This window comes from Lissotriton helveticus, chromosome 10 (genome assembly GCF_964261635.1).
Source record: "Lissotriton helveticus chromosome 10, aLisHel1.1, whole genome shotgun sequence".
In the NCBI taxonomy this organism is placed as follows: domain Eukaryota; kingdom Metazoa; phylum Chordata; class Amphibia; order Caudata; family Salamandridae; genus Lissotriton; species Lissotriton helveticus.
Genome location: NC_136071.1, coordinates 591,565,523 through 591,575,522, shown reverse-complemented (window position 1 = coordinate 591,575,522; position 10,000 = coordinate 591,565,523).

Genomic DNA, 10,000 nt, shown 5'->3' with positions numbered 1-10,000 from the left:
GCCACTGCTCCTGAACCCAGGCAAGCAAGGGGAGGCTCCCCGGGCACATCGGAACCCCTTCCCGGGCCCTTGGCAGTGCGGCAGGCTGAGAGACAGGGCCCAGGGCCGGAGCACCCGACCCGGGGCCTGGCCGGGCCCCTGGACGCAGCCGGGGCTCCCAAGCCCGGAGGTGCATGGGACGCCTCCCCGGTCCCTCCGGACCCCGTCCCGGGCACCCTGCCACGCAGCAGGACCAAGGACAGAGCCCGGGGTGGGGAGGCCGCCCTCCCCGGGCCCTCAGGGGCCCTAGCCACTGCTCCTGAACCCAGCCAAGCAAGGGGAGGCTCCCCGGGAACAACGGAACCCATTCCTAGGCCCTTGGCAGTGCGGTAGGCTGGAAGACAGGGACCAGGGCCGGAGCACCCCACCCGGGGCCCGCCCGGGCCCCTGGACCCAGCCGGGGCTCCCAAGCCCGGAGGCGCATGGGACGCCTCCCCGGACCCATGGAGCCCGTCCTGGGCATTGAGCCATGCCGTTGGCCTGGAGATGGGTGCCCCGGACGCCCAGGGGAGGTCTGTCTGGGACACATGGAGCCCGTCCTGGTCATTGAACCATGCCGTTGGCCTGGAGAAGGGAGCCCCGGACGCCCGGGGGAGGACTGCCCGGTACCCGTGGAGCCCTTCCCGGGTACTTTGCAACGCCGTTGGCCTCCTGGAGATGGGTGCCCCGAACGCCCGGGGGGTGGGCTGCCCGGGACCCGTGGAGCCCGTCCTGGGCACTCTGACCTGCTGTTGGCCCGGGGGAGGGACCCCAGACGACCGGGACCCGTGGAGCCCGTCCTTGGCACTCTGACAAGCCGTTGGCCCGGGGAAGGGAGCCCCAGACGACCGGGACCTGTGGAGCCCGTCCTGGGCACTCCTGTATGCCGTTGGCCCGGGGAAGGGAGCCCCGGACATCCGGGACCCGTGGAGCCCGTCCTGGGCACTCCTGTATGCCGTTGGCCCGGGGAAGGGAGCCCCAGACGTCCGGGACCCGTGGAGCCCGTCCTGGGCACTCTGAAATGCTTTGGCCCGGGGAAGGGAGCCCCGGACACCCGGGGGGGAGGACTGCCCGGGACCCGTGGAACTCGTCCTGGGCACTCTGACATGCCGCTGGCCCGGGGAAGGGTGCCCCGGACGCCCGGGGCCCGTGGAGCCCGTCCTGGGCACTCTGACAAGCCGTTGGCCCGGGGAAGGGAGACCTGGACGCCCGGAACCTGTGGAGCCCGTCCTGGGCACTCTGAAATGCTTTGGCCCGGGGAAGGGAGCCCCGGACGCCCGGGGGAGGACTGCCCGGGACCCGTGGAACTGGTCCTGGGCACTCTGACATGCCGCTGGCCCGGGGAAGGGTGCCCCGGATGACCGGGGCCCGTGGAGCCCGTCCTGGGCACTCTGACATGCCGCTGGCCCGGGGAAGGGAGCCCCAGACGCCTGGGGCCCGTGGAGCCCGTCCCGGGCACTCTGCCATGCCGTCAGCCTGGATGGAGCCCCGGACGCCCGGGGGGGGGGCGAAGGCCCGGGATGCATGGAGCCTGTCCCGGGCACTCTGCCATGCCGTCGGCCTGGATGGAGCACCGGACGCCCGGGGGACGACTGCCCAAGAGCCATGGAGCCCGTCCTGGGCAATTTGACATGCAGTTGGCCTGGAGGAAGGAAGCTCCGGGTGGCCTAGGGAGGTGTTGCCCAGGCATATCCCATCTGGTCCCCATGGCAGAGAACCACCAACCCTGGAGGGGTGTCCGGGCATACCCTGCCACATAGTAATCCGGAGGCAAATTACCCCCCTTTCTTGCAATCTGTGCACGCGAGGTGACAGAGGGGACCCAAGGCGTGAAAGAACCCGACCTCATGGAGCCCTCGCTGGGATCCGGGAGGCGAATGGCACCTCATTAAGACTTCCAGGGAAGTTCGGCCATCTGGTCCCCCCCATAGGAAAGCGTTGCGGGCGACCAGATGCCCGAGGGGATCCGGGCGACCAGATGGCCGAGGGAATCCGGGCGACCAGATGGCTGGGCATGGAGGTGAAGCCGCCTGGACTCTTCCCCACCCCGTCCCCGTCCCGGGACGAATGCCCGGGACGCATGGAGCCCGTCCTGGCCACTTGACGTCCCGTCCTGGGCATTGAACCATGCCGTCGGCCTGGAGAAGGGAGCCCCCGGACGCCCGGGGGAGGACTGCCCGGTACCCGTGGAGCCCTTCCCGGGTACTTTGCAACGCCGTTGGCCTCCTGGAGATGGGTGCCCCAGATGCCCGGGGGTGGGCTGCCCGGGACCCATGGAGCCCGTCCTGGGCACTTTTACATGCCGTCGGCCTGGAGGTGGGTGCCCTGGACGCCCGGGGGAGGCCTGCCCGGGACCCGTGGAGCCCCTCCCGGGTACTTTGCCAATGCCGTTTGCCTCATGGAGATGGGTGCCCCGGACGCCCGGGGGAGGACTGCCCGGTACCCGTGGAGTCCTTTCCGGGTACTTTGCAACGCCGTTGGCCTCCTGGAGATATGTGCCCCGAACGCCCGGGGGGAGGGCTGTCCGGGGCCCATGGAGCCCGTCCTGGGCACTGTGACATGCCGTCGGCCTGGAGGTGGGAGCCCCGGACGCCCGGGGGAATGCTGCCCGGGACCCGTGGAGCCCTTCCCGGGTACTTTGCCATCCCGTTGGCCTCCTGGAGATGGGTGCCCCGGACGCCCGGGGGAGGTCTGTCCAGGGCCCATGGAGCCCGTCCTGGGCAGTGTGACATGCCGTCGGCCTAAAGGTGGGAGCCCCGGACGCCCGGGGGAAGGCTGCCCGGGACCCGTGGAGCCCGTCCCGGGTACTTTGCCGTCCCGTTGGCCTCCTGGAGATGGGTGCCCCGGACGCCCGGGGGAGGTCTGTCCGGGGCCCATGGAGCCCGTCCTGGGCAGTGTGACATGCCGTCGGCCTAAAGGTGGGAGCCCCGGACGCCCGGGGGAAGGCTGCCCGGGACCCGTGGAGCCCTTCCCGGGTACTTTGCCATCCCGTTGGCCTCATGGAGATGGGTGCCCCGGACGCCCAGGGGAGGTCTGTCCGGGACACGTGGAGCCCGTCCTGGGCATTGAGCCATGCCGTTGGCCCGGAGAATGGAGCCCCCAGACGCCCGGGGGAGGTGTTGCCCAGGCATATCTCATCTGGTCCCCCGGGCAGAGAACCACCAGCCCTGGAGAGGTGTCCGGGCGTACCCTGCCCCTAGTAATCCGGAGGGAAATTACCCCCCTTTCTTGCAATCCGTGCACGCGAGGTGACAGAGGGGACCCAAGGCGTAAAAGAACCCGACCTCATGGAGCCCTAGCTGGGATCCAGGAGCCGAATGGCACCTCATCGGGACTTCCAGGGAAGCCCGGCCATCTGGTCGCCCCATTGGAAAGCATCGCGGGCGACCAGAGGGCCGGGATCGAAAGGACTCCCAGCTCCCCATCCATCCCAAGCCTTCGCGGTAGGGTTCCTGACTGCCTGCCCACGCAAGGCAGGGCTCTTGGACCCCGGCTGGGCCTCAGGCGCAGGTTGGACCACCGGAGCTCTAGGGCCCGGACGACCTGGGGGAGGAATGCCCGGGACCCGTGGAGCCCGTCCTGGGTACTTTGACATGCCGTCGGCCTGGAGGTGGGTGCCCCGGACGCCCCGGGGGAAGCTGCCCGGGACCCATGGAGCCCGTCCTGGGTACTTTGACATTCCGTCGGCCTGGAGGTGGGAGCCCCGGACGCCCGGGGGGAGGTCTGCCCGGGACACATGGAGCCCGTCCTGGGTACTTTGCCAATGCCGTTGGCCTCATGGAGATGGGTGCCCCGGACGCCCGGGGGACGAATGCCCGGGACGCATGGAGCCCGTCCTGGGCACTTTTCCATGCCTTCGGCCTGGAGCCCCCAGACACCCAGGGGAGGACCACCGTGAAAACCATGGAGCCCGACCCGGGCACTCTGCCATACCGTCAGCCTAGATGGAGCCCCGGACGCCCAGGGGACGAATGCCCTGGACGCATGGAGCCCGTCCTGGGCACTTTTCAATGCCGTCAGCCTGGATGGAGCCCCGGACGCCCGGGGGACGACTGCCCAGGAGCCATGGAGCCCGTCCTGGGCAATTTGACATGCAGTTGGCCTGGAGGAAGGAAGCCCCGGGTGGCCTAGGGAGGTGTTGCCCAGGCATAGCCCATCTGGTCCCCATGGCAGAGAACCACCAGCCTCGGAGGGGTGTCCGGGCGTACCCTTCTCCCTAGTAATCCTGAGGAAAATTACCCCCTTTTCTTGTAATCTGTGCACGCGAGGTGACAGAGGGGACCCAAGGCGCGGATGTACCCAACCTCCTGGAGCCCTCGCTGGGATCCGGGCGGCGAATGGCACCTCATCGGGACTTCCAGGGAAGTTCGGCCATCTGGTCGCCCCATAGGAAAGCGTTGCGGGCGACCAGATGCCCGAGGGGATCCGGGCGACCAGATGGCCGAGGGAATCTGGTCGATCAGATGGCTGGACACGGAAGTGAAGCCGCCTGGACTCTCCCGACCCTGTCCCCGTCCCCGTGCCCGTGCCCGGGACGCATGGAGCCCGTCCTGGGCACTTTTCCATGCCTTCGGCCTGGAGCCCCCAGACACCCAGGGGAGGACCACCGTGAAAGCCATGGAGCCCGACCCGGGCACTCTGCCATGCCGTCGGCCTGGATGGAGCCCCGGACGCCCGGGGGACAAATGCCCGGGACGCATGGAGCCCGTCCTGGGCACTTTTCCATGCCTTCGGCCTGGAGCGCCCCGACACCCTGGGGAGGACCACCGTGAAAACCATGGAGCCCGACCCGGGCACTCTGCCATACCGTCAGCCTGGATGTAGCCCCGGACGCCCGGGGGACGAATGCCCGGGACGCATGGAGCCCGTCCCGGGCACTCTGCCATGCCGTCCCGACAAATTCGTACGGACTCCTAACCTTACGACACGGATCGGAATCGAGCCCTCTCTGACCCAGCAGTTTCAGGCGCCCGGGGGACGAATGCCCGGGACGCATGGAGCCCGACCCGGGCACACTGCCTTGCCGCCGGCCTGGATGGAGCCCCGGACGCCCGGGGGACGAATGCCCGGGACGCATGGAGCCCGTCCCGGGCACTCTGCCATGCCGTCGGCCTGGATGGAGCCCCGGACGCCCGGGGGACGACTGCCCAAGAGCCATGGAGCCCATCCCGGGCACTCTGCCATGCCGTCCCGACAAATTCGTACGGACTCCTAACCTTCCGACACGGATCGGAATCGAGCCCTTTCTGACCCAGCAGATTTCAGGTTGATTTGCTATATACTTTACGTACGATTTTATGGGGGCCGATTCCGATCCGGTACGTAAAAGCAAATACGACCGACATGTCGGACAACCACGTACACCCAGGGGATAGGACTGCCCGGGTCACATGGACCCCGTCCTGGGCACTCTGATCTGCCGCCGGCGCCGGGGATCGAACCGTGATCACCAGATGGGGATATCCCAAAAATCTGGCATGGATACGGCCCGCCAGGACAGGTTTGGGCACCCCTGTTGTACGGACTCCCAAGCCCTACGGTCCTTCTGACACGGATCGGAATCGAACCCAGCAGATTTCGCGTTGACTGCCTCTATATCAGGGGTGCCCAAACCTGTCCTGGCGGGCCGTATCCATGCCAGATTTTTGGGATATCCCCATCTGGGGATCACGGTTCGATCCCCGGCACCGGCGGCAGATTAGCCCAGCACCAGGTGACTCTGGGAAATAGCTGGCGCCGCGGCTAGGGCGGCTGACTCCGGAATCTGGAGATTTTTTTTATTTAAGGTTTTTGTAGAGCGCGTAGTAACCCTCGAGCATCCCAGAGATCAGGGTTCGATCCCCGGCACCGGCCGCAGATTAGCCCAGCACCACGTGACTCTGGGAAATAGCTGGCGCCGCGGCTAGGGAGGCTGACTCCGGAATCTGGAGATCACGGTTCGATCCCCGGCACCGGCGGCAGATTAGCCCAGCACCAGGTGACTCTGGGAAATAGCTGGCGCCGCGGCTAGGGCGGCTGACTCCGGAATCTGGAGATTTTTTTATTTAAGGTTTTTGTAGAGCGCGTAGTAACCCTCGAGCATCCCAGAGATCAGGGTTCGATCCCCGGCACCGGCGGCAGATTAGCCCAGCACCATGTGACTCTGGGCAATAGCTTGCTTAATCTTCCCAACGGCCCCTAGCGCCTAGAGACCCTTACGGGCGATTGTGCGCCTTACAAATGTGGATTATTATTATTATTATTATTATTATTTGGGCCGACTCCGATCCGGTTCGTAAAAGCACATCTGCCCGAATCTGTCGGACAACCACGTACGCCCGGGAGAGGACTGCCCGGGACCCGTGGAGCCCGTCCTGGTCACTCTGACCTGCCATCGGCCTGGAGAAGGGAGCGCCGGACGCCCGGGGGGAGGACTGCCCGGCACCCGTGGAGCCCGTCCTGGGCACTCTGACCTGCCGTCTGCCCGGGGAAGGGAGCCCCGGACGCCCGGGGGGAGGACTGCCCGGGACCCATGGAGCCCGTCCTGGGCACTCTGACCTGCCGACGGCCCGGGGAAGGGAGCCCCGGACGCCCGGGGGAGGACTGCCCGGGACCCGTGGAACTCGTCCTGGGCACTCTGACATGCCGCTGACCCGGGGAAGGGAACCCCGGACGCCCGGGAGCCGTGGAGCCCGTCCTGGGCACTCTGACAAGCCGTCGGACCGGGGAAGGGAGCCCCGGATGCCCGGGACCCGTGGAGCCTGTCCTGGGAACTCCGGCATGCCGTTGGCCCAGGGAAGGGAGTCCCAGATACCCGGGACCCGTGGAGCCCGTCATGGGCACTCTGACAAGCCGGTGTCCCGGGGAAGGGAGCCCCGGACGCCGGGGACTCGTGGAGCCCGTCCTGGGCACTCTGGCATGCCGTTGGCACGGGGAAGGGAGCCCCGGACGTCCGGGGCCCGTGGAGCCCATCCTGGGCACTCTGACAAGCCGTTGGCCCGGGGAAGGGAGAGCCGGACACCCAGCGGAGGAATGCCCGGGACCCATGGAGCCCGTCCTGGGCAATCTGACCTGCCGTCGGCCCGGAGAAGGGAGCGACGGACGCCCGGGGGGGAGGAATGCCCGGGACGCATGGAGCCCATCCTGGGCACTTTGACATGCCATCGGCCTTGAGACCCGGGGGACGACTGCCCGGGAAGCATGGAGCCCGACCTGGACACTCGCTCATGCCGTTGGCCTGGAGACCCGGGGGACGACTGCCCGGGACGCATGGAGCCCGTCCTGGGCACTTTGACATGCCGTTGGCCTGGAGGAGGGAAGCCCCGGGTGTTGTTACCCAGGCATAGCCCATCTGGTCCCCCTGGCAGAGAACCACCAGCCTTGCAGGGGTGTCCGGGCATACCCTTACCCCTAGTAATCCGGAGGAAAATTACCCCCCTTTCTTGTAATCTGTGCACACGAGTTGACAGAGGGGACCCAAGGCGTAAAAGTACCCGACCTCCTGGAGCCCTCGCTGGGATCGGGGAGGCAAATGGCACCTCATAGGGACTTCCAGGGAGGTTTGGCCATCTGGTCGCCCTTTTGGATAGCATTGCGTGCGACCAGATGGCCGAGGGGAAAGGTGCAACCAGGTGGCCGGGAACGAAAGGACTCCCTGCTTCCCACCCCGAGCCTTCGTGGTAGGGCTGCTGCCTGCCCACGCCGGGCAGGGCTCGGGGACCCCGGCTGGGCCTCAGGCACGGTGAGGACCACCGGAGCTCCCAGGCCCGGACGCCCGGGACGACGACTGCCCGGGACGCATGGAGCCCGTCCTGGGCACTTTGACATGCCGTCGGCCTGGAGACCCGGGGGACGACTGCCTGGGACGCATGGAGCCCGTCCTGGACATTTTGACATGCCGTTGGCCTGGAGACCCGGGGGACGACTGCCCGGGACGCATGGAGCCCGTCCTGGACATTTTGACATGCCGTCGGCCTGGAGACCCGGGGGACGACTGCCCGGGACGCATGGAGCCCGTCCTGGGCACTTTGACATGCCGTCGGCCCGGAGAAGGGAGCGCCGGACACCCAGGGGAGGACTGCCCGGGACCCATGGAGCCCGTCCTGGGCAATCTGACCTGCCGTCGGCCCGGAGAAGGGAGCGGCGGATGCCCGGGGGGACGACTGCCCGGGACGCATGGAGCCCGTCCTGGGCACTTTGACATGCCATCGGCCTGGAGACCCGGGGGACAACTGCCCGGGACGCATGGAGCCCAACCTGGGCACTTTGACATGCCGTCGGCCTGGAGACCCGGGGGACGACTGCCCGGGACGCATGGAGCCCGTCCTGGACATTTTGACATGCCGTCGGCCTGGAGACCCGGGGGACGACTGCCCGGGACGCATGGAGCCCGTCCTGGGCACTTTGACATGCCGTCGGCCTGGAGACCCGGGGGACGACTGCCCGGGACGCATGGAGCCCGTCCTGGGCACTTTGACATGCCGTCGGCCTGGAGACCCGGGGGACGACTGCCCGGGACGCATGGAGCCCGTCCTGGGCACTTTGACATGCCGTCGGCCTGGAGATCCGGGGGACGACTGCCCGGGACGCATGGAGCCCGTCCTGGGCACTTTGACATGCCATCGGCCTGGAGACCCGGGGGACGACTGCCCAAGAGCCATGGAGCCCGTCCTGGGCAATTTGACAAGCCGTTGGCCTGGAGGAAGGAAGCCCCGGGTGGCCTAGGGAGGTGTTACCCAGGCATAGCCCATCTGGTCCCCCTAGCAGAGAACCACCAGCCTTGGAGGGGTGTCCGGGCATACCCTGCCCCCTAGTAATCCGGAGGGAAATTACCTGACTTTCTTGCAATCTGTGCACACAAGGTGACAGAGGGGACCCAAGGCGCGAAAGTACCCGACCTCCTGGAGCCCTCGCTGGGATCCGGGAGGCGAATGGCACCTCATCATGACTTCCAGGGCGACCAGATGGCCGAGGCGAGAGGGGCGACCAGATGGCCGGGACCAAAAGGACGCCAATCTGCCTGCCCCGGAGCTGCAGAGCTCTGGGGCTGCAGGGTTCCGGGGGCTGCAGAGCTGCAGGTCTCTGGGGCTGCAGGGCTCCGGGGCTTCAGGCCTCCCCGGGCCCTGATGGACCCTCCGTCCCGGGTACCTCCGACCCCCGGCCGGCTTGCAGGACGGAGGGGGGATTCCCGCACCACTGGGCCCTGCCGGACGGGGCTCAAGCCCCGGGCCCGGTCCCCGGCCCCAGTCCCGGCTTTCCAAACCCTATGCCGGGCCGGGGAGAGCCTCCCCTGGGCCCCCGGTGGACCCTCCGTCCCGGGCGCCCCGGACCCCCGGCCGGATTGCTGGACGGAGGGGTACCAGCACCCTCGGGGCCTGGCCAGATGGAGTTCAAGCCCCGGGTCCGGTCCCACCTTCCGAACCCTAGCCAGGCTGGGGAGAGCCTCCCCGGGAACCGGTGGAGCCCCGTCCCCAGCGCACGGACCCACTGGTGGCCTGCGGGACAGGGGGCTCCAGCACCCTCGGGGCCTGGCCAGATGGAATTCAAGCCCCGGGTCCGGTCCCACCTTCCGAACCCTAGCCAGGCTGGGGAGAGCCTCCCCGGGAACCGGTGGAGCCCCGTCCCCAGCGCACGGACCCACTGGTGGCCTGCGGGACAGGGGGCTCCAGCACCCTCGGGGCCTGGCCAGATGGAATTCAAGCCCCGGGTCCGGTCCCACCTTCCGAACCCTAGCCAGGCTGGGGAGAGCCTCCCCGGGAACCGGTGGAGCCCCGTCCCCAGCGCACGGACCCACTGGTGGCCTGCGGGACAGGGGGCTCCAGCACCCTCGGGGCCTGGCCAGATGGAGTTCAAGCCCCGGGTCCGGTCCCACCTTCCGAACCCTAGCCAGGCTGGGGAGAGCCTCCCCGGGCCCCGGTGGACCCTACGTCCCGGGCACCCCGGATCCCCGGCCGGATTGCAGGACGGAGGGGTACCAGCACCCTCGGGGCCTGGCCAGATGGAG